Source organism: Phascolarctos cinereus, unplaced genomic scaffold (genome assembly GCF_003287225.1).
Source record: "Phascolarctos cinereus isolate Bilbo 61053 unplaced genomic scaffold, phaCin_HiC Scaffold_4;HRSCAF=312, whole genome shotgun sequence".
NCBI lineage: Eukaryota > Metazoa > Chordata > Mammalia > Diprotodontia > Phascolarctidae > Phascolarctos > Phascolarctos cinereus.
In genome coordinates, this window is record NW_027555847.1 from 413,702,776 (window position 1) to 413,728,749 (window position 25,974).

Here is a 25,974-nt window from a genome sequence, read left to right on the forward strand (position 1 = left end):
AAGGCACAAAGTAGTTGCTTAATAAATGTGCATTGATTGATTGAATCTGTCAACTGGACCTAATTCACCTCTAACTTGTAGATAGCCAGAGCTGAACAGAGCTGGCTAGAGACTGGAGAGTCAGGAATCAAACAGAAGTTTAATTTCAAGGTGAAGGAAATGGCTTGCACATGGGCTAGGACCCTGCCACAAGTGGGGAACCCTCTTTAGTTTGGCCACATCTCAATACTTATACTAGTGTCTGCTCAATGAGCTGTAGCCCTGACAATGATGGATAACAGCAACAATGTGACAAGTTTGATTTGAAGCAAGGCTTCATGGCCAGAACATAGATATAGCATGGGCTTGTCCAAGCTCAGAGAACAACTGGTGCTGGTCAAAGTAATGTAATAATTACATGAAACAATTCTAGGATTTTTCTGTGGCTGAAATTATCCAGATGGTGCATGCAAAGGATGGTTGTTATGCCAAGCTCAGGGCACAGTTTGCTTGCCAGGCCTTACCTCTAGAAAACAGGGTGTCTCCTAAAATCTTTACAAATCTAAATGATGCTTACAGCAGAAAATGAAAAAAAAATACTAGAAAAAAAGTAAAAGGAAGAGTACAATGATGAATTTTTTCCTCCTTTTTTTCCCCTCCCTTTAAGCCCCACACTCCAAAGGCATCTGATGGCTAAGTTCACAGTCCTTAATGTTGGCATAAAACCTCACTGAAAATATAAAGGACTCTACTATTGATATAGGAAAAAAACTAGTTATTTCTTTGGGATAGGAAGCCTCAGGTGAGGAAACTACTTGTACCATTGCAGGTCAACACCTCTGCAACTTCTAGTCTCAAAGAGCTGCCTAAAACGTTTAGAGGTTTAATGACTTTCCCTTGCATCATATAGTGAGAATTCTTCAGATGTAAATTGACCCCATCGTCCTTCCTGACTTTGAGGCCAGCTCTCTATCTACAACACTACCTCTCTTCAAGTAGAGCAAAAAAAAAAATAGACTCTGAATATATAAAAGAGAAAAAGAGACCATGATTGCTAGATCAAGGTCACAAATGGGACAAGAGAGGAAGGAACTGGTATAAGACTTAGAGGAATTAGATTTTAGGGGCAGCTAGTTTTCGCAGTGGATAGAGCACTGGCCCTGAAGTCAGAAGGAGCTGAGTTCAAATTTAGCCTCAGACCAAACACTTGACACTTATTAGCTGTGTGACCCTGGGCAAGTCACTTAACCCCAATTGCCTAAAAAGAAAAAATACAAAAATAAAGGAGTTAGATTTCAAAAAGAGGATGACATTACCTTCTAAGGCTTGAGAGAGGGGTAAGGGTGAGCTTATTAAGATGTTTACTAGTAACTAAGGAGAAATAAGATTGTTTATATAGAACTACTGTCCGGGAGTCAGAGGTCTTCAAGAAGAAAAGTGTTTTCTTAGCTTTACACCCTATACTGTCTGGCAGCTCTCAAGAGACATATCCCAATATCTCCCATTGATCTTTGAAGAACTAATAGAGTCTAACAAACAATAAACTTAGGGGTATATTGTATTTTCTGTACTTTAAAATCAATTCCTTGGCTATGTAGAAGTGATAAACAATTTTGAGTAGTCATTTATCATTAGTAGAAATAAAAGAGGACATGGCTATGGAATTCTTTTAAAATCACAATTGCTTCATATTTTAACTTAATACATGGCAAATAAATCTCAGAAAACCCTGGCATTTTGGGTTTTTATGATTAAACCTAAATTCGGTAGTCATTAGTTATTTTAGTTATTCAGTACTAACAGTTTTCATAGTTTATGGTGAAATACATTTCTGTGACTAACTGCACCAAAATTATGGCTCGGAGGTGTGCAACTATCCATTGTAATTTCAAGCTGTCAGATTCCTCATGTTCCTCCAAATTGACAATCTTCTACTGCCTTACTGTCTCAAACTCTTCCATCAAAGCCTCATACTTTAAATTGGGATTTATCCCCTGCCCACATGCAAATTTGCTAAAATAAGTAAAATTAAAATAATTAGTAGTCATTTGTATCTTAAGTTGAATAAAGAATTGAGAATGGGTTTGTGTGTGTGTGTGTGTGTGTGTGTGTGTGTGTGTGTATGTGTGTATGAGTAACCAAAACTAGGGACGTATAAAAAAATAAAAAGTAGATTATGCTGTACTTCATTTTCTTCAAATGTCTTATTTTGAGCAGATCAATGTTTGGTAATCTCACCAGGTTTCATAGGCTTAATTATCATTTCTCCTAAGATCATTCCCAGATTTACATACTCATCCTTAGTCTCTCTCTACCCTCCCACCCCCACTCAGAATCAGTCCTGTATCACCAGTTGCTTCTTTCAAATTGGAAGTCCTGTGTCCCAGAGAAATCAAACTGGACATATCTAAAATGGAACTCATTCTTTCTCCCTAAATTCTCTTATTGCTATCAAATACACCACCATCTTTCCAGTGACTGAAGTTCATAACTTCAATATTAATCTGAGTCTTCATCTTTCTTGCCCCATATATTCAATCAGTTGTTAATATTACTATTTATACCAATACAATATAATTCATATATTACTCTTTCTACTTATCTTTGTTCAGTTTTTATCACTTTTCACCTAGATAATAGTAACAATCTGTTAACTGATCTCCCAACCCAACTTAAGTCTTTCTTACCTCTAATGAATCCTACACAATTCTGTCAGTGATTTTCTTTAAGCATAATCTGACCATGTGACTCCTGTACTCATTCAACTATTCAACTCCTTTAGCATCCAAACACACACACACACACACACACACACACACACACACACCCAAAACAAAACTTCTCTGTTTAGCTTGTCAGCCCTTATACAATCTGGCCTCAACTTACCATTACAGCTTCTTTTGACATTACTCCCTCTGCCACACTCTATAATCTAGCCTATCTGTCCTTTTCTGTTCCTCACTCGTGATACGCTTTCTCCAGTCTCCTTGAAATTTTTTATACTGGTTGTCTCCGTGTCTAGAATGTACTCCCTCCTTAGGTAGTCCCACTCTTCCTCTATGGTATAGCTCAGGCAATGTCTTCTTAAGAAGGCTTTTCTAAAGACTCCAGCTTCTAGAGCCCTTCCTCCCTCCCATATCATCTTCTATTTAGCTACTTTTTATACATTTGTATTGTTTCAGTTCATATTTATACACTATATTTATACATGTGTGTGCATACATACATATATACATGCATATACATATACATATGTACATACACACATACATACACATATATGTGTATATCTATGCTTGTTGTGACACTCATTTATCCTCAATAGAAGATAAGCTTATTTAAAGTAAGATTGTTTCATTCTTTTACCTACATACACAGCACCTTGGACAGTGGCTGGGAAGATTGTAAGTGCTTAGTAAATACTTGTTGATCGATACTTTTTAATTTGTTCACATCAATATGTTCATATTATAGTATGTACCCATTGTAGAGGAAAATGAACCCAAAAACGCCCTTCTATTTTAATATTTTATCAGGCATAGTGTTTTGCACCCAGTCAGTAGCAACTACCTATAGATTCAGACACTGACTTATTTAAAGATTTATTTCTTACCTCTATCTTTGTCAACTAATAACTTTGAGGGGGAGGGACTAGAAAGGTAATTGGTTTACTTGAAGCTCCATCTCAAAATAATAAAATTTTAGGAAGGACACAAATTAACAAGCCAAATTTTCCCTAAATTAAAAAGGCAGGTTGTATTCTCCCACTTGCCAAATACAAATTAAGTTGTGATTCCCATGTGCTTTACAACACAGTTTCCTAAGATCCCCATAATATAGTAGGCTACTTGCTTATTGAGTAGGAGTGGGGTATCGAGAGGTACTTATTTATTAATAGTCATTTTCATTTGTTTCTGATCAGCTATCTGAAATAGTTGACAACTGAAACATACCAGAAAATAAGGGACAAGGCTAAGCCTGTGATGCCTAAATTCCAAATAATATACAGTTTTATATTCTTTAAAACATAAAAGAATGAATCCTATTGTCTTACTCATCCTCCTTCCCCCACCCCTTCCAGGCCCCACCAAATCCCACTACCTTTTGAAAGCAGTGGCATCTTTTTAAAAGTACACCAGTGCAAGTTTCATGAAGAATTGTTAATACTGTTGAGATTTACCTTTCCTTTATACATCCTTCCTAAAATCAACATCCTGCTTCTGGTGTTTATCATTATAATCTGGAGCCTTTTATATAACATTTAGTGAAAATAGATTTTCAATCATCATTTTTTTTAAAGCTAATGTCAAACCATTTAGCATTCTGTCTCATATTTCAAAATTTAAGGCTATTTCACTGGCAGAACCACTATAGATCACACTTAAAATGAGAAGAGCCATGGACAGGAAATTCCGGTTTTAGTTGTAGTTCAGTCACAAACTCATTGGAAAACTTTGGACTGGTCATCTGGGCCTCTGTTGTAAAATGGGAAAATTGAAATGAATGAACTCTTGGGTTTTTCTTCCAAATTCAGATTTTATGATTTAGTAACCTCAAGACTTATAGTTACTAATTAATTCTCTTTATTTTTAGTTATGCTAATTTTATATGTATATATACAAATTTCAGTTATAGAAAACCATTTTCAAAGAAAAATATCTGGTCCTGACACTTAAAAATACAGAAAATAATCAGATATATTCAGTTAGGAAAACAAAGGACAACCTCCTCCACACTTACCCAGTGTGATGTTGAAGAAAGTTTTCTCAGACTCAAATGTTGGGGGTGGGGGGAGAGAAATCTACAGACTCACTTTGAATTTGTCCAAACATTATAAAAGATAATGTAAAAGTAAAATTTCCAGATAACTGAAGTTTGTTCTTTTAATCACTCAAACTCTTTTTTAATCCATTTAATCATTTTCACTGCAGATCTTTGTAAACTGTGTTACATACTTCTTTGCTTTCATAAACAGTATACTGAGCACACTTTAACCCTGTTCTTAGAGAAGAATGTTTAGCAAGAACTGTAGTAGACAATATCCTTTTAGACTGCTTATCTTCCCATTGATATCCTATATATCACACATGGATCTGTTGATGACAGGACATGTATTGGGAGCCATGGAGGGACTGGATGTAGGTTTATAACTTTACAAGAAGCCTAGCAAGCAAATTTTATCACGCTGAATTGAGCACTTCGTGAATGAGAGAAATTTGAAGCTACTGACTTCCAGAAACTTGGAACTATGGCTTAGTTCTTTGCTATATATCCTAGCTTTCTAAGTTTGCTTTCACTTTCCCCATTGGGGATTGTTGCTTTTGTTTTTAAAAACCACTTTTACTATATCAAGGTAAATTCCCATTCCTGAAAGATAATTAAATCTGAAAGATTAAATTAATTCTTAATTGGTGACTTGGCATTAGAGACCCATAGTTATCTTCTTAGGATCCTGAGGAAATGCATTCTTTCTCTCGGCCCATAAAATCATTTTTAAGGATAAGAGTTGTAATACTAGGATATGGGCTACACTTACAGTTACCCTTGTCTGATGAATTAGAAGGCAAGATAGTGAGTCTTCTATAACTAAAAATATTCAAGTAAAGACTGGTTAACAACTTAGCAAGGGTGTTGTAACCCTATTTCATAGGATAATGCGTCTGGATGACCCATTAATGACCCTTTCAGTTCAGACTCCATTTTTCTTTGTATTAGCTATAACAATATGAGGCCTTGAAGAGTATAATACAATAAACATTTATTAAGTGCCTAATAAGTACCAGGTACTTTGTTAAGCACTGGGGATAAGAGAGAGAAAGGAGCCCCTGACCTTGAGTAGCTTATAAACTAATAGGGAAAGACAATAAACAAAGAAGTTGATGGGGATTGGACAGAGGATACCTGCTATAAGGGGCATGATGTTGGTGAAGTCTAAACCAAGCCATGAACTTTGTAGGAAATGAAGAATTGGCTGAGTTTGTGGGCTCTATTTAAAAGGGGACTTTTGAAGGAGTCTTCTGCTCTATCCTCTAGCCCTCCAAACAGAGTGACAGAGGCAACTGAGGGTTCTAATGAAATGAGTAAGTTTTGAGGTGACAAGATTATTTGATACTACTGCTACTAATAATACCTAACATTTATAGAGCACTAAAATTTGTTTTCCATGAATTCCTAAGGAAATCTATTTCTAATCAAATTGCTATCAACCAATGTATTTCCCATCATTCAAGATAAAGGTAAGGGCCAGCTAGGTGGCACAGTGGATAGAGCTCCAGCCTTGGGGTCAGGAGGACATGAGTTCAAATTCAGCTTCAGGAACTTGACACATACTAGCTGTGTGAACCTGGGCAAATCATTTAACTCTGATTGCCTCACCAAAAAAAAAAAAAAAACAGGATTCTTTGGGGTAGCTAGGTGGCGTAGTAGATATAGCAATGGCCCTGGAGTCAGGAGGACCTGAGTTCAAATCTGACCTCAGACATATAATACTTCCAAGCTGTGTGACTCTGGGCAAGTCACTTAACCCCAATTGCCTCACTAAAAAAAAATAAAATAAAATAAAGGTCTTCTTTTTTGCTTAAACTTACTGTCTTAATAGGTGCCAGGCATTGTGCTAAGTTCTTTACAACCATTATCTCATTTTATCCTCAACAGTGCTAAGCACCATTATTGCCCCCACTTTACAAAGATGTAAACAGAGGTTAAGTGACTTGCCCAGGGTTACATCTTAGTAAATGTCTGAGGCTGGATTTAAATTTAAATTTAAATCTCAGGTTTTCCTGACTCCAGGCCTCACTTTTATCCACTGTACCACCTGCTGAATTTTTAGAGGATTTTTTTTCTTTTCCATCACTTCTTACAGCTTACAACATGCCTTCAATTGTTTCTAATAGGGGACTTAGTTTTACATAAAAACACTAAACATGGGGCTAAGGGTGACAAACACATCTTTTCTGTATTGGAAATTGCCTGTGCTTTGTGATGCCTATTCAATTAAATTTTCAGAAATGCTTAAAAAAACTTATTTCTGAAATTTTTAAAACTACTTTCTGATTGTTTAAAGCTACTAGAATTCTGTCTTTTAGATAATTGGAGTAATTTTACTACTCATATCAGATTACGTCCGAAATGCCCTAATTACTTGCCAGCATTAGGCCATTACCAGGCCAAGCATAAACTGATAGATTCCATGAAGTCTTTGCGTGCCTATTCTAAGTCTTATTTAATTCATCCTCTAAAATTCTTCTTGTCATGGAATTTTAAAATTTGAAAGGACCTTAGAAATAGATAATCTACGGCAAACTTTTATTTGAAGAAATTAAATCATAAAGGACCAGAGAGGTTAAGTAACTTGCCTAAGAACACTCAACTTTGCCCTTAGCAAATACTTGATGCAGACCAAAAAAAATTGTTTTCCACCAATTCCTAATGAAATGTTTTTCCAATCAAATTTCTATCAAGAAATTCTATTTCCTATTATTCAAGATATTCATTTTCTCTGCTTAAACCTATTGTCTTAGTTAATTTCTCCCACTCCCATAATGAATAATTCTCTCCAACCAGATGTTATTATTTAACCAATCATACCAATAACACATGAGATTACCTCACTTCTCTGAAAAGAAGTCATAGCTGTTATTTCTAGAAATAGAATATGAAGTATTGTCCATATCCTTTTAGTAGTTCAAAGGAAAACTTTAATGTCTTAATGTAACACATATTCTCCACACCACATGCTCAAGGTGAATAATATGAATTTACTTAAATCTGGATGTGAATACTTCTCATAAACAATGCATGGAATGACTGTAAAATACCACCATCTATGGGAGAGAAAATGCATGATTATCATTATAGCCCTAATCTACCCAGTGATATGTGGTATTTGTTCTTGTGGAATATCTCATTAATTAATTCTCTGTGAGCTTTCAAATAGATAGAAATAAATACCATCATCAGTAGAAACAAAAGCAATCCATCTCCTATAATACAGGCAAGATTTCTACCCCTGCTGATTTCACAATGCTTGAAATGAAAAGCTGGACACAATTAAAAAAAATCTTATCACTTAAATTGTCAGGAAAGCTTTATATCATACATCTGGCAAATGTAAAAACAAAAGGGTTAAAATTGTGACTCTGGAAAGGTAGAGAAAAGAACAATGATCTAATCTTGCTAATGTGTTTTTTCTTGTCTGTCATCCCTGCAAAAGTTACCATGACTATCTAAGGTAATTGAGTGTGCTTAGGACAGAATGATGCATTGAACAGTTGGTCATAACATTGTCTGGGGTCATCAGGCTTAAATCACACCCATAGGGCATCACCAAGTGGAAATCCCACCTCTGACCCATACAGTTGTGATTCTCTGGTGTGCTTCCAAATGAAAATCATGGTCAATCTAAATTTCACCTATTTATCCAAGCACTGCTGTTGCTTCAAACACATTAAGAAAATAATAGAAAAGGTGAAATATCCTTATATATCCCATTCAACAAAGCTTTTTTAAATTCCAAATAACAATAGATTCTGAATTTACTAGGAGCTAAGAATGGAAAATTAATATTGTATGGAATAATTTGTCTGCTGAAAACAACTATCGGGAGTCAATTGAAGATTGCCTAGAACAGGAGTTCTTACCTATGATCCATGAACAAATTTCAGGGGCTTTAGGGAACTTTGATGGGAAAAAATAATACCTATTTTTACTAACTTCTTACTGAAATTTAGTATTTTCTAAAATTATTGAAAATGTTATTCTGAGGAGGGTTTGTAGGCTTCAACAGACTCCCAAAAGGTTCTATGAAACAAAATAGGCTAAAAATAAACATTGTTCTAGAATGTTCTCCTCATTCTAAAAAATAGCAACTCTGTTTTAGAATCCTGGGTTCAAAACAAGGACTGAGTTTTGAAAAGATTCAGAGACACATGACTATTTTTCAATGACTCAGAAATCAATCAATCCATCAACCAACAGCTTTATAAACCCCTACTATGTGCATATTCTTGTACTGGACATTTTTCATAACCTATCTAAAACAGACTTTTCATAAATATTTTTAAAGCATAAATTATTTTAAATACTCTTGGACTTTGTTTGAAAGCAAGTTGAAAATTGTTTATCTGGACAAGATTTTGCTAATATCCTTCAGCTGAATCAGTTATCCAAGAGAAAAATCTATCACCTAAAGATATTGTGGTCTACTTCTCAGGACACAGGATCATTGCGAGATTTTCTTCTGTGCATCTTGTACCTTCTTTAAATGCATTCCAGTGATAGATTCATAGGATAATTGGAAGGGGATGCTAAAGAAAGATTCCAGTGGAGGCTATACTGTCATTTAATTCTAAATAAGCCTTGTCCCAATGTTACTCTAAGGCTGGGCCTAACGTTATTCTATTTAAAAGAAGATAAAAAACTTTGCTTAAGGTACGCCACTGACATGAGCAATTATGCCTTTTATAATTAAATGCCATTTTTTCTGAATTCCTAATAGAAAAAAGAAATTCAGATTTAGGAGCAAGACTATTCAAGTGCTGAGTAAAGCAGTTAAGAGAAGCCAGATAAATGATATTTTGCTTACCTTGCCTTTGAGATAAAATGTCTTTGCCAGCTTAGTTTAAATAGGCAAGAGTAAGCATTGGTAGCTAATTTGAAAGATGTTGAGTGGCTATATGAATAAGATTTCATTATGCCAGAGTACCTGCCAAGTATATTTTGCCAACCAAAAATTTTTGGAGCACATTTCCTTACTCTTTAATATTTTTCATGTTTATTAAAGGGAAACTGAAGTTGTCATCACAAAAGCATTTTGTTAGTAATGCATTGTCCTCAGTAACACCTTTCAGATGATCTCCCAATATGTCTTACCTATCACTCTTTGGGAAACATTTTCAGTTTGAATTTGCTCATTAATATCCTATTATGCTATTTTTAATCACCATTTAGCTTCCATTCTGGCTGTTTTCCTTTGTCCTGTGAAACAGAGTAGAGTATAGAGAAAGTTCCCTAATGTAAGTGTTTTTAATAATTATGATAATAAAAATGATTATGATAATTATGGATTATTATGGTAGTCCTAATTGTCAAAGTAATAATAATATTAGCAAAGACCTCAGAACCCAACCCATCATCAATGTCATGTGAGGTAAAGAAAAAGAATGAAGTAAGGAAATGCCACCTGGTGGACACATAAAGGACTCTCTGTTCTCTAAGTCTATTACAGTAGCTGTGTAGTCCTAGATGGAAACCTGAATTCCTGGACAACTGGATTATAGGGATATAACTGATTTGGTTAGTATCCTAACCAGTTTAATAAATTGTTCTCATAAATATAAAAAATAGGTGGGTAGGCACACTTACTGACTCTACTCCAAACCGTCATTATTATCAATTTGTCACAATGGACAAAAGATTGAGTTGTGTCGTGTTCTGATATCAGAGGAAGCAAGATACATCAAAACAAATAAAAATAGTGATGACTCATCTATTTGAATCCTGCTTACCAATAAAATGTTTAAACCAGTAGTACACAGGAAGACATATTTATTCTTTTATTATGTGTCTCAGCTATAACATAACAAAACTAGAAAAAATGTTATGAGTTCAAGGATTTTTGTAAATGATATTATCAACTGCTATTCATACAAAATTATATTGCAAACTAACACAGAATGATAATATAAGATGAATTTCATCCAAAAGTCTAGATTAAATAAAGCTTAAATTTTCTCCCTATGAATAGCTAAAAAAAGAAAAGATCCTAAAGTCACTGAAAATATTTACTTAATGTACAACACCAAAATGTTACTTAATAAAGAAATTGGTAACAAACAAAACATCAACATCTGAAATAATTTTGAAAAGGAAATGGACATACTTAAATAGGAATTCTGAAAAGCCCCTTTTTACTTAGAATGAATCAAGCTAGCATACCAATTAGACAAAACCAGCATAATCCAAAAAGCTAATACATGCTATAATGATCACAGACACATTACTTTACTGTATTTGATAGAAAGTAGAAAAATAGTTTAATACTTTCAATATAAGCAGAAACCATTTCCAAAGTATGAATGATAGAGTTAACAGGTGGAACAAGCAAAGAATACTCTTAAGGTATAAGCACCACCATGGCAAAAGTCACTTGAGAGATCTATTAAAAATTTGTTCAAAGGCACTAGGTGATTGTACTAATATCTAATTTGTACACAGAGTGGAAAACTTGAATGCCATATTACCCAAATAAAGGCAAAAAGACATGCCACATATATGGAAAGGAATTTGAAAGAGCATACCAGAAATTATAAGTTCTCTTACTTATTCATTAAAAGTAAAAGTGAAGAGGTTAAGGCAATACAAGAAGTCAGAAATTTATTAAACATCACGTAAAAACTTTATTTTGGAAACATTTTTTTATAATTTTAAAAGACTGTGGGAGCGGCTAGGTGGTGCAGTGGACAGAGCACTGGCCCTGAAGTCAGGAGGACCTGAGTTCAAATCCAGTCTCAGACCAAACACTTGAAAACACTTGATACTTAATAGCTGTCTGACCTTGGGCAAGTCACTTAACCCCAACTGCCCAAAAAATAAAAAAAGATTGCCATGTAAAAGGCCTAGTTCAGAACAGATAATAGGAATTTGAAGTCAATAAAGTTGCATAACATGATTTAGAAGCATTCAGTGAAACTGAAGTAGGAGTAGAGAAGATGGAGGGTAGGGGTGATGTTGGGTGAAAGATCTGTAGGCTTTCAGAGACAATAGGACTAGGGGTAAATGACTCAGTGTGGAGGACACTTAGAATAGTGCTGCTAAACAGTTGAACTGCTAAACTACTGAGTCAAGGCTGTAAGTTAGGAAAATGAAAACAGAGCAAGGCTGTTGGATAGGGGAAAAAAGTAGATAAGAAATGGATAGGAATTGCAGTAAGAATGAAGAATGGGTTTCAGAAGGTTGAAACAATGGATAAGTTGGAAAGACAGCAGATTGTGATCAGAAAAGAACATTTTGGATTTCAAGAACAATTCCAAATTTTTTTTAGCACATTATGCAATTACTCCGGAGGTCAGGTTTCAGATATATATTTGAGGATGCTTAGTGATTATTCACAATGTGAGGGTTAGGCCTCAAGATGTTCCATCAATCTGATATTCACTGGATTATCTCAGTGATGCTGAGTAATGCTGGCCTGAGAATACTAATATTAAATACAATTTCTTCCCCAATTGGTAAATTGTCAAAGGATATGAACAGGCAGTTTTCAGAGGAAGAAATTTAAAATATCTATAGTTATATAAAAGTGCTCTAAATCACTATTGATTAGAGAAATGCAAATCAAAACAACTCTGAGGTGCCACATCATGCCTATCAGATTGGCTAACATGACAAAACAGGAAAATGATAAATGTTGGTGAAGATGTGGGAAAATTGAAATAGTAACGCATTGTTGGTGGACTAGTGAGTTGACCCAACCATTTTGGAGAGCAATTTGGAACTGTGCCCAAAGAGCTATAAAGCTGTACATATCTTTTTACAATACCACTTCTAGGTCTGTATCCCAAAGAGAAAAGGACTCATATGTACAAAAAATATTTATATCAGCTCTTTTTGTGATGGCCAAGAATTTGAAATAAAAGATATGTCCATCAATTGGGGAATGGTTGAACAAGCTATAGTATATAAATGTAATGGAACAATATTGTGCTATAAGAAATGATGAGCAGGCAGACTTCAGAAAACTCTGGAAAGACTTTTATGAACTGATGCTAACTGAAGTGAGCAGAACCAGGAAAACATTGTACACAGCAACAGCCACACAGTCTGATAACTGACTTCAGTACACTTAGCTCTTCTCAGCAATGCAAGGATCTAAGACAACTCCAAAAGACTCATGATGGAAAAATCTATCCACATTGAGAGAAAGAACTATGGAATCTGAATGCATATGGAAGCATACTATTTGCTCTCCTTTTGTTGTTTGATTTTGATTTTTCTTTCTTACGGTTCTTCTCATTCATTCTAATTCTTCTTTACATCATGACTAATGTGAAAATATTCTTAATATAAATGTATAAGTAGAGCCTATATCAGATTGCATGCCATCTTGGTGGTGGCGGTGAGAGGGAGAAAATTTGAAACTCAAAATCTTTTGGAAGTGAATGTTGAAAACTAAAAATTAATAAATCAATTGCTTAATTAAAAAAAAGAAAACTTCAATACCAATACTATTATGTAGGGGGAAAAAAACAAAACTACTGGACTCAGACTTAGAGGAAATGGGTTGTTATCTTAGCTTTGATACTAGTCAGATGTGCAGCCTGGGACAAATAATTTCCCGGCAATAGACTTTTTTCCTTCTATAAACTGTGGTCCATATATTTCCATCAATGAAATGGCACCATGGTAACATGTTTTCACCTTACTTCCATTTGTCATTTGTAAGTCAGAAGAGTAGGTAGGGATGAGATGCCAGAAATGAGAGGAAGGAACATGCTGAGTGGTAAGAGGTAACCTAAAATGGGAGAGATAAGAGGTATATGGGCCCCAAGACAACTGGCTCATTAGCAGCTGATTACATATATCAACCTGCCCTAAATTATGTTTTGCTTCTTTTCCAGAACTTAAAAAATGATACTGATCTTGTCTGGAAATGAAAAGCCATCATTAGGGCTCAGTTCTGTCTTCTATACCTAAAGGATTAAAATATCAATACCTTGTACAAAATTAGTTGTGATGGAGCTAAGAAAAAAAAAGGGCTCAATCCTATCAATCAGTTGATTTTACTTATCTGTCATTTTTTTTTCACTGACATTTCCTTCCTAGTACATCACATTGACTTTACTGGAGGGGTTAAATCATTTCTTCAATATCTCAGGCTCTTTCATGTTGGTGAAATATTTTATATATACACGTGTGTATACAAACATACACACATATATACATACATATGTTTACATAAATACACAAATATATATATATATATATATATATATATATATATATATATATATACACACACATATATTTGTAAATATGTGTGTATGATTTCACAAGGTGGATTATCACTCATACAGTGGGCTACTGCTTAATAGCTTAAGAGGGAATGTTTCTACCAGAATCACTCATGTAGCAGGCCCATCTATGGGTAATTATTAAGAAAGATTATGATCTGTGAATTCCAAATGAACTGTGTCTCAGAAGGAATAAGTTTTTCTTTGATTTCAGCAGCATCTCTGCCTTCTATAAAACCTTTGCCAAAATTTATCCACATGGATGTCAGGAGAGACAGCAGTCAGGAGGCTTTGGGCAAAAGATGGAGTGTGCTTAGTACAAATAGGTCAAACATTGTACATCTATCTTGTGGAATCATGTAGCATAACATTCAATTCCAACACTTACATTTTTGAAAAGGTTAATAGCAGGGGAAAACCATGGTTGAGACACATTGAAGCCCACACCTGCAGATCTCATTGCTATTATTTTAGCTGAGGAGGAAGGTATGCCTCTTGTGCCCTGCTGAGAAAGTGATGAATAGAACTTTTTGCTGGATTCATTCTGCCTTATCTCCCTGATTATACATCCTAGGAGTAGTTGGCTGCTTTGTAAGTGTTCTGTCAAAAGTGTAAGATGCAAGGATTTCATCTTACCACTTCCACGCTCTTTGGCTTCAACCCCTTCCATGAAGGTAAGAAGCCATGGAACAGGGTACCATACAAAGTCTTCTGTTATAACAAAGAGAACAACTTATTGTCATTAGGGGGAAACACTACTTTCAAGTGTTTCAACAATGACTCAGAGCTACTACTTGAAATATTAATTATGATAAGATTGAAAATACAATAAGACAAACTCCTTTTTCAGTAAGGATGTTTTATTTAGCTATGAAAAAGAGAGTAGTAAGCTTCCCTTGAACTCCTTTGTTTGAAGTAATATTTCCCTCCTTCCATACTGAGAGTGTATTTATTGTTCATGCCTTCCAAAAGTGATGTTGTATTAGGTGCAGCATAACAACATACTGTATTGAATTTGGAGTCAATGGGCAAGGACATAAAGTCCAATGCTGTTATTTACTAGAATAAATGTTAGTAATTTAGGAAAACTACAATCACATTGATCCCCAGCTTCATAATTGTGAACTATGAGTAATTATACTTATATCATCTACTTCTTATAACTAAATGTTGTAAAAATCAAAGCTAATAATGAACATGACTACCTTTTATCTGTAATCCTGCATAAAACAATTCCATCATCATCATCATTATCCTTATTTTCATCATCGCATTCATTCTCTGTAATTGTTCCCAGTTTCTAGAAAATATTTAATACCAAAGTCTTCCAAACATTGCAACATAACCTCATAAAAGTTGGGTTGATTAATTTTATAACAGCATTAAAAGTAATGTGAAACCCCAGTTGCAAAGCCTATTGGAATAGCATTCTCTCCTTATTAGTGGAGATGAATGCCTTGCCCTCTGTGAGAGGCAGGGCAGATTTGGCAAGAGCAGGAGAGGAGAGGGGTCTTGAGTTTTCTTCAGACCAGTGAGCTGTGAGTCTTCTTAAATTTTTGCTTCTTCTGGCTTCAAGGTTCAAAACAGAAGGTGGAAAATGCCAACTCTGCTTCAATCTGCTGAAGGAAAAGACTCTGGGAAGAGAGGAAGAGAAGAGCTGGCAGCTTCTATCACGTCACTGTCTCCAGCTTGCTACAACCCTAAAGACTTTGAGGAACTTTGCCCTGGGTGAGATCTTGAACTCTCTCTTGGTTGCACTGAGTTACCCTGTTCCCAATAGAATGTTTTTACTCTTGTTTGGTAGAAATTCACCAAAGTATACCTTCTCTAATTCTATTTTGCTATGATTTGGACAAAAGGGTTTCTTAGATAAGTGATTTATGTTTATTCTAGAATTAATATTTAGTGGAAAAATTGTCAAGACTTGAATATAGCGAGAGTTTGGGGTCCTGATTTTTCCCAATAATAAACAGTAATCAGAAGTTAGGTTGTGGGACAGCTAGGTGGTTTAGTGGATACAGCACAAGCCCTGCAGTCAGGAGCACATGAGTCCAAATTTGGCCTCAGACACTTGATGATACCAAGCCACTTACTCCTTATTGCCTCACAAAAACAAACAAACAAACAAGAAGTTGGGTTGAATTTGAAAAATCACATTCCCTAAACTAATAGTACATAAAGGAGCAGACAGATATAATTCTAGCCTGGTATCCTCTCTCTCTCAGAGAAGGCCAACCCTTATGGCCTCCCCAAACCAGCAAGAATGAAAGTTCTGTTGGAGAATGGTTGGGGTAGAAGAGAGTAGAGATGTCTAATCTACCTCTCTTCAAGCCACACAATGACTCTTTCATGGTATATGTGGGAAATAGCCTTCATGACAAATGTTAACTTACCTTAAATATCTCATTTTTTCCTATCGGTGAAGCCACTATATTTTATCTAGCATCAGATATATTGCTTCTACCACAGAAAAATCATTTAAGAATTCATTAGAGTTTCAATGTTGAGGCAGATGAAATAGCTCAGCAATATAAGTAGCAATGTCTTCACCAGGCTAAAGATTCCAGGTAAAGAATTTTAATGTCTGAATAGCTAATGATTCTAGAACATAATTAACTTTTAAGAAACCCACAAGGACATCAAATATTAAGTCATAGGTCAAGTATAGTCAGGGAGAGATATTATTGTGGCATATATAAAAGCCCCAACAATTGTCAAGAACTTAGCATCTTTCTAGTCAGAGACATGTATTTGGTTAATGTCAAGATAGAAACAAAATCTGGTGTAAGAACACCAGAAAGTGGGGTGACGAATGTTGAAATTGTCTATCATGAAGTAGGCATTTCAAGCACAAGGGTCTGCTTAAGTTCCAGGATGATAGCTTTTTTCCCCAATTGCACACTTAAAGTATTTGAAAGTAGAATTACTGATGATTTTTTTCTCAAGGTTTAACAGCTTCCCATCACTGTCAGTAGCAAAGGCATTGTGTTATGTATCAGTAAATAGACAAAGGATGAGCAAGCATTCCCAAAACTTTTCTTTTATTACTATTAAACAGTATCAACAAAACTCTATCCTTGAAATCACTGCATCATGCAAGTATGAGAACTAAAAAAAGATTAAAAGAACTAACTTTTCATCACAGTTATGGAACAGTCATTTAATCAGTGGGAGTACAAAGAAAAGCCAAAAAAAAGGCCACAGTCCTTTCTCTAAAGGACCTCAAAGTCTAATGGGCATACAAACAATTGTATACAAATAAGATATACACAGAATAAATTCCCTCAGGGGAAGGCACTAAGGTTAAAGAAAACTGAGAAAGATGTCATGCAGAAGGTGGGATTTTAGCTGAGACTTAAAGGAAGTTAGAGCACTCAGGAGCCAAAGATAAGGAGGGATAGAGCTCCAGGCATGAGGGACAGAGAGAGAGAGAGAGACAGACAGACAGAGACAGAGACAGAGAGAGACAGAGAGAGACAGAGGAGAAAAGGCCATTGGATTTGGCAATTAAAATAACACTGCTAACTTTGGAGAGAGCAATTTTATTTGAATGGTGAGCTCATATGTCAGTATGCAGAGAGTTAAGAAGACAGTGAGAGGAACAAAAGTGCAGTTACCAGTTATATGGACAGCCTTCTCATGGAGTTTAGCAATATGAAATAGAAAGGGATATGGGGTGATTAGGGTGATAACTAGTGGAGATTAATGGATCAAGTGATTTTTTTTTTGGAGGGTGGAGGGGACATGGGCAACTGTAAGCAGTAAGGAAGCAAAAAGTAGACAGAAAGAGAGTGAAGATGATTGAAGAGATAATCTCCTGGAGAAGATGGGATGGAATGGAATCTCTCGTGCACATTTTGCCAAGTGTTTGCCTTGGCAAGAATAGAAGTGGACTACTTATATGAAACAGAGATAAAGGAGGAAACAGTATCACAAGTTACCTAAGTAATAAGATGAGAAGGGAAGGTGAAGAAGGAGCTCTTTGTAAATGACCTCAATTTTATCAGTGACATATGAGGCAAAGTTCTCAGCTAAAAGGAAGGGCGGAAGAAGAACTGTGTATGGTTTAAGGAGGGATGAGAAGGTTTGGAAATACTGTTGAATAAGGGATAATGAGTCAATTGCAGAGGTATAAAAGGATTGCCTTGCTATATTGACAGCCTGAATGAATCTCATTTGGGCTGTCAATATAACAAGGCAATGGATCCAGTCAACACTTTCATGATTTTCTCCAACTTCATTTGGCAGCATGTAAGTAGTGAAGGCAGTGGGTGGTAAGAGCAATGCAACAACAAAAAACAACAACAACAACAACAGCCAGTATTTATAAAGCACTTTTATGTTTGTAAAGCATTTTATAAATATTAGCATATTTACTTCTTATAATAACCCTGTAAACAAGGTGCTGTTATTATCCCATTTTTATAGATAAGAAAACTAAAGCAGAGATAACATGATTTGCCTATGATGACACAATTACTGTCTGAGGCCATATTTCATTCCAGATCTAATGTTCTAACCATTGTGTTATTTTCTTGCCTCTACCATAAGATGAGGTCTTCTCAGTGTAAGATCATCAATAGGATAAAGGGGCCAGGGTCTTGAAAGAATAGAAGAGTATAGAGTATGATCAGTTCAACAAGGAATCAAGATAGGAAAGGAAAGAGGGTTTAGCCATTACTGGGATGATGGCCTGAGAAAGAATTGAAGGATGAAGGGAATGGTGAGGATGAATGGTCTCAGTGAGGTAACTGATTTCACTCTTGATGAGGAGGAAGAACAGGGTTTAGAGTTGCAAGGAAGAGGAATAATGGACAAAATATTATGGTCACATAAAATAATTTCAGCATTCATGACCACAGATACAGAAAATAAAACATTTGTGGGTGATGGCAAGATCAAGTGTATAACCATTTCTGTGTATAGCTGTGGTGGAGTAAAGAAATAAATTATGGGAAATCAGTAAATTAAAGAATTGGGAGGTTAGGGTGTTTGAAGGAATATCAATATATATGTTGCAATCTCCTACCAAGAGGGCAGGAGTTGGGGAGAAAAGATGGTGATCCAGGTATTGAATTGTTGAGGAAGAAAAGAGACTGTCTTTGAGATTGGCATACAATCGTCACTTTTGTCATGATAGAGTAAAACCCATGTATTAAATGAACCTCAAATGAAGGGAGGTTATTAAGTGATAGTGGTAGAGAAAGAGCTTGGATGTAGAAATGGGGAATAAGGAGTATTCTAACTCTTTCATCTAAGAAGTTTGGGTATGGGTGAAAGTACGAGTAGTGCTAGAATGAGTAGCCAAGGATACTGTGTAATCTGGCAGAGCACATTATCAGTGAGTGCAAGAATATGTAGTGAATAAGAAAAGAAAAGGTTCAAAATGAAAACTGTGTTGTCTATGGAACACATATTCCACAGAGCACAGTGGAAATGTTGGGCAGCTGTGGAGAGAGATATGGTAGCAGTAGGGTTGAAATAAATAAGAATAAGGGAAAATAATAAGTGAGTAGGAGTTGGGTTTAAACAATGACAACTGAAGGGTATGAGAGGGTGTAAGTGCATTAATCATTGAGGAATGAGATCAGGCAGGTCATCATTGTCGATACATGTTCAGTCTTAAGTGGAGTTCTCCCAGTGTATCAGTCAACTGTGGTGGGAATAGAGGGGAGGTACAGGAAAAAGATGAGTATGATACATCACCAGGTAGGGGCAAGGAAACCTCTATGGACATAGAGATGGCAAAAGATGGTACCTGGAGGGCAATGGAAAGGCAGCTCAGGGAGGCAGCTCTTTCCACCATATACACATAAGAGCAAAATTTTAAAATAGGTGAAATTTTGGACAATTGATTCCTAATGTACTTCTGGATCTTTCTGTACCCTTCCTCAATACCACTCCTATGTTCAGATCTTCCTTTCTGTTTTATTCATAGAAACTTCAAATCAATGGAGCCAAAATGGTGGAGTAAAGGCAGGATCTCTTCCCAACCCTTTCCAAATACCTTATATAATGACTCTAAACAAATTCTAGAGCAGCAGAATCCTCAAAATGATGGCATGAAACAGTATTCCAGTCCAAGACAATTTGGAAGGTTGGAAGGAAAAGCCTGTTGCACCAGAGTGAGAGAGGATCACAGTCCATCATAGCCTAGCTAGCACAGACCTGGCCCAGCAAACCAGGAGCAGGCCTTTAGGGAACTGACTCAGTGGCAGCGGTGGCGGTCTCCAGATCTCTCAGCCCAATGACCCCAAAGATAACTTAGAAGGTCAGCAGGAAAGGTCTGTTGGGTGAAAGTGGAACACAGTCCAGCTCAGACTGGGCCAGCACAACCCCAGCCCCAGCAAACCAAGAGTAAGCCTTGGGAGACATTGAATTAGTAGTGGCAATAGCTGCTTCTGGAACTCTCAGTCCACAGACTGCAAGGGGGGTTGAACAACTGGTCAGAAGGAGATTGCAGGACTCTCTTCGCTAGCACTGAGGCAGGATTCAAGTGCTTTGCCCATACTCAGATCCAGGTCACAGTCCTGGGTTCTGGGTCACAGTCCCAGATGGCAGTTTCAGGACAAGGAAGAGCACTAGAACACCAGAGCTTGTGGCTGCAGTGAAGGGTGAATACTCCTTGCACTTCCAGGGCAGAAAAGAGTGCTTGTGGTCACACACAAGGCAGGAGAAATAAAAACACCCCTCTCCTTAGATTATACCACCTTGGAATAACTGAAAACTTACAGGTCCCTAGAAGTATCTCTGAAAATAGCTACACTAAACCTCTGAAACTTGGGACAGTTCACCCTCCGCCCTGGAAAAAGAGCTCTACTTTAAAAAAAAGAGTTGAAAGTCAAGTAATAGGCTGGAAAAAATGGACAAACAACAGAAAAAAAATTCTGACCATAGAAAGTTAATGACAAGGAAGATCAAAATACACACTCAGAAGAAAACAAAGTCAAAGCTCCTCCTATATCCAAAGCCTCTAAGAAAAATATGAATTGGTCTCAGGCTATGGAAGAGATCACAAAGGATTTTGAAAATCAAGTAAAAGAGGCAGAGGAAAAATTGGGCACAGAAATGAGAGTGATGCAAGAAAACCATGAAAATGAGTCAACAGCTTGGTAAAGGAGACACAAAAAGAAAATACTGAATAAAATAACACATTTAAAGAAGACTAGCTCAAATGGTAAAGGAGGTACAAAAAGGCAATGAGGAGAAGAAAGCCTTAACAAGCAGAATTGGACAAGGGGGAAAAGAGACAAAAATTCACTGAAGAAAATAATTCCTTAAAAATTAGAATTGAGGAAATGGAAACTAGTGACTTTATGAGAAATCAAGAAATAATCAAGTATAATCAAAAGAATGAAAAATAGAAGACAATGTGAAATATCTCATTGGAAAAACAACTGACCTGGAAAATGGATCCAGGACAGATACTTTAAAAATTATTGGGCTACCTAAAACTATGATCAAAAAAGAGCCTAGACATCATCTTCCAAGAAATTATCAAGGAAAACTGCCCTGATATTCTAGAACCAGAGGGTAAAAGAGAAATGGAAATAAACTTTTGATCACCTTCTGAAAGAGATCCTAGAATAAAAACTCCCAGGAATATTGTAGCCAATTTCCAGAGCTCCTAGATCAAGGAGAAAACATTGTAAACAGGCAGAAAGAAACAATTCAAGTATCATAGAGCCACATGCAGGATAACACAAGATTTAGCACCTAGATTAAAGAAGTAGAGAATATTCTGGAGGAAAAAGGAACTGAATTACAATTAAGAATCACCTACCTAGAAAAACAGTATAACCCCTCGGGGGGGGGGGGGAAATGGATATTTAATGAAATAGAAGACTTTGAAGCATTCTTGATGAAAAGATCAGAGCTAAATAGAAAATTTGATTTTCAAATACAAGACTCAATACAAGCATAAAAAGGTAAACAGGAAAGGAAAATCGTAAGGGACTCAATAAGGTTAATCTGTTTATATTCCTACATGGGAAGATGATACTTGTAACTCATAGGAACTTTCTTATTATTAGGGCAGAGAGGAGTATAAATAGACAGGGGGCACAGGTGTGAGTTGAATATGAAGGGATGATATCTAAAAAATAAATAAATAAATAAAATTAAAGAGAGAGAGGAATGTACTGGGAGAAAAGTAAGGGGAGAGGTTGAATGGAGTAAATTATCTCACATAAAAGAGGCAAGAAAAAGCTTTTCAGTGGTGGGGAAGAGGGGGGGGAGGTAAGGGGAAATGAGTAAATCTTACTCTCATCAGAATTGTCTCAAAGAGGGAACAACATACACACTCAATTGGGTATAGAAATGTACCTTACCCTAAAGGAAAGTAGGAAAGTAAGGGGATAATAGGGGGAAGTGATAGAAGGAGGGCAGATTGGGGGAAGGGGTAGTCATGATGTTAAAAAAATTTTTGAAGCAAGTTTCTCTGATAAAGGCTTCATTTCTCTGACATATAAAGAACTGAGACAAATTTATAAACATAAGACTCATTACCCAATTGACAAATGATCAAAAGATACGACCAGTTTTCAGATAAAGTAATCAAAGCTATCTACAGCCATATGAAAAAATGATCTTACTCACTATTGATAGGAGAAATGCAAATTAAAACAATTCTGAGGGATTATCTCATACCTATTATAGTGGCTAATACAGACAGAAAAGGAAAATGACAGATGGTGGAGGGTACATGGGAAAAATGAGACATTAATGCACTGTTGGTGGAGTTGTGAACCAATTCAACCATTCGGTAGAGCAATTTGGAACTATGCCTAAAGAATTATAAAACTATGCATATCCTTTGACTTAGCAATACCACTACTAGGTCTGTATACCAAAAGAGATAAAAACAAAAGATAGTGACCTCTACATACAAAAACATTTATAGCATCTCTTTCCTGGTTGCAAAGAATTAGAAATTGAGGGGATGCCTGTCAACTGGGGAATGGCTGAACAAATTGTGGCATGTGATTGTGATCGAATACTATTGTACTATAAAAAATGAAGAGTTTGATGCTCTCAGAAAAACCTGGAAAGGTGTACATGAGCTGAAGCAAAGTGAAATGTATTATGTACAAAGTAACAGCAATATTGTCAGATGATCAGCTATGAATGATAGTTATTTTCAGCAATACAATGCTCCAACACCTCTGAAGGACTTATGATGAAAAAAGCTATCCATCCCCAGGGAGAAAAAAAAACTGATGGTGTCTGAATACAGATTGATGCATACTTCTTTTTTGCTTTCTTTCTTTTTCTTGAGGGTTTTTTTTTTGGGGGGTGGTCTATATTTTCTTTCCCAGCATGAATATTATGAAAATGTTTTGCATGTCTACACATGTATGACTTATATTGAATTGCTTGCCTTCTCCATGAGGGGAACATGGGGAGAGAAGAAAGGGGAGAATTTAGAACTTAAAATTATAAAAGTGAATGTTAAAAATTATTTTTACATGTAACTGGGTAAAAATAAAATTCTAAATAAAAAAAGAAACTTCAAACCATTGTATTTAGTTGTGTCCTCAGGTACCATAGAGAATAAAACTAATCCTTTTTCTTCATTGAGTATTCTCATCTTTTCTTAATCTCTCCTGTCATGAATCATGAAGTATAACAAAGTTAAAGTAAAATGTTGGGAGTATATTAGGTTAAATGTCTCATTAATATACTATCAGAAGAAGATAATTTACCAGTGGTGGAAATAATGAATCACCAATGGAAAATTTCAGATATCAGAAGGGACTATGGTTTCTGACAGAGAAACTTCCTGATGCCCATCAAATCATATCACATCATAAAGAAGCAAATTTTAATTTTGCCTTGTCTGATTTTGGTTCTGATAGTCACATAAGTCCTGGAGTTTAAAAGTAATCACTTATTATGAGCATTTCAGACAACTGCATAGTGGAAGAAATATCACCAATTCTAATTATTTTCAGTAAAAATTTCTAAGTCTCATTTCCTTCTACAACCTCATAGAAGGCCTCCAAATAGAAATGAAAGAATATTCTACAAGAAAAACAGTTCCTCAGAAAGTAAAACCATTGCTGTTTAATTAATACAGTCATTAAGGACCTGGCACAGTATGCTCTAGGCACCATAATACACAATGGGGATATATGTTGCCTATATATAAAAACAACAGTTTGAGGCTGACTGTGAATAACCCCTGCCCTAATAGAGCATACATTCTACTGTACATTTGCCAGATTGGCCATAACATTGTTATGAACCTAGGATGTCTCACTTAAGCCTCATCTTTTACAAGCAGACTTTCCCAACCCCTCTGAATTCTAGAGACTTCCCCTTAGTAATCATTTCCTATTTATCATGTATCTAGCTTGTTTGTACATATTTGTTTTCCTCTGTCTTCCCATTAGATTATAAGTTCCTTGAAGGTAGAAACTATCTTTTGACTCTTTTTGTATCTCTGGAACTTAGCATTACGCTCAGCACATAAGTGCTCAATACATGTTTGTTGACTGACTGACATGTTGTTTGGTCATAAAAACCCAATAAAATAATACAATTCAATTCAACAAGCAACAACTACATAGCATCCAGAGACAAAAAAAAAGAACTGTTTACTAAGAAATTCCTTGAAAAACCATTTCACACAATCAGATTTAGTGTCCTTTGAATTTTAAGTGAAAAATTCATTCTATAATCAATCTAATCACTTTCCATTAATTCAGGGCTGCTAATGCAGACTGAGAATAAGTCACTCTAAAGGCTATATTTGCATGCCATATCTTTCTAACAATAATTTCCTTTCTAATCATTGTTTTATTTTTTATTTGTTTTGTTTCTGTAGCTGGAGGTACTATCAATTCTGTTTGACATCCTAGGAGTCATTTGTCCTGTGTCAACCAACGGGCCATTCTCTTAAACTGTGCTAGATTTAAATGAAGGACTGCACCTCTATCTGTAGGCTCCAGAAACTGGCAACTATTCATTGGAGAAGGAAACCTTTAAACAATAAGAAACTCCTCATTTAAGACTAAAAGTTTCATTTTTATAATATGAAGAAAGCAGTACAACTTCAGTACTTCATTCTTAACTTCATCATTTAGCTTTCTTTTACATTTCTCTTTCCCTTTTGTCAACTTCTTTTGACAGTTGTAAAAATACATAGCCCTTATTCATCTTCAAGCTCTACCTTACTAATCCCTACAACCATCCTAGCAAGACAATGGCAGCTTTTTAATCTCTATTTCACTGATGAGGAACTAAGACACTGAATGGCTAAATGACTTGCCCCAAGGCTTTGCAGTAAGTTTCACACTAGGGAAATCAAATCTGCAATTTATAAGTCCTGGTCTTCCTGCAGAATTGTGAGTTGTTCTTCCCTCCCTTCTTCTAGGGTGCCTCAGACTTACAGTCAAACCGCACAATGAATGTCCTGTTAAAGGCCAGGATTCTGCAGCAAAGATGACCTAGGATGGACTTCGTAGTAGGACTAGGATTTCCTTTATCTGCTCCAACTTGTTTCAGCAGAGAAAGAAAATTTCAAGTATTTCTGAGAACCCCCTGGGATTTTAAATTCCCATTTCTTCCCCAAAACTTCAATAAGTATCTTTGCCTTGATCCTTAACACCTTAATTTCACCTGCTTACTAGTTTTCAGCTACTTTTTCAAACACACATAAAAAATTATTTTCTGAACTGAGAAGCTAAATCACATTAAACCACAGACAAGTTACTATAAAGAAGGGAAGTTTGGGAACTTCTAGTATATGAGTGCTCAGGAATTGAAGAAGATTAAAGTACATAAACACATAAGTTAAAGATAACTAAGTATATATGTGTATGAATAAATATGTATATGTATATATTCATACATATATACATGCATATATGTGTTTTGTGCACATATGCATATATGAATGTATACATATATGTGTGTGTGTGTGTGTATGTATATAAATACAAATATATACATATGCTCCAAACATCTTTTATATTTCCCTCTC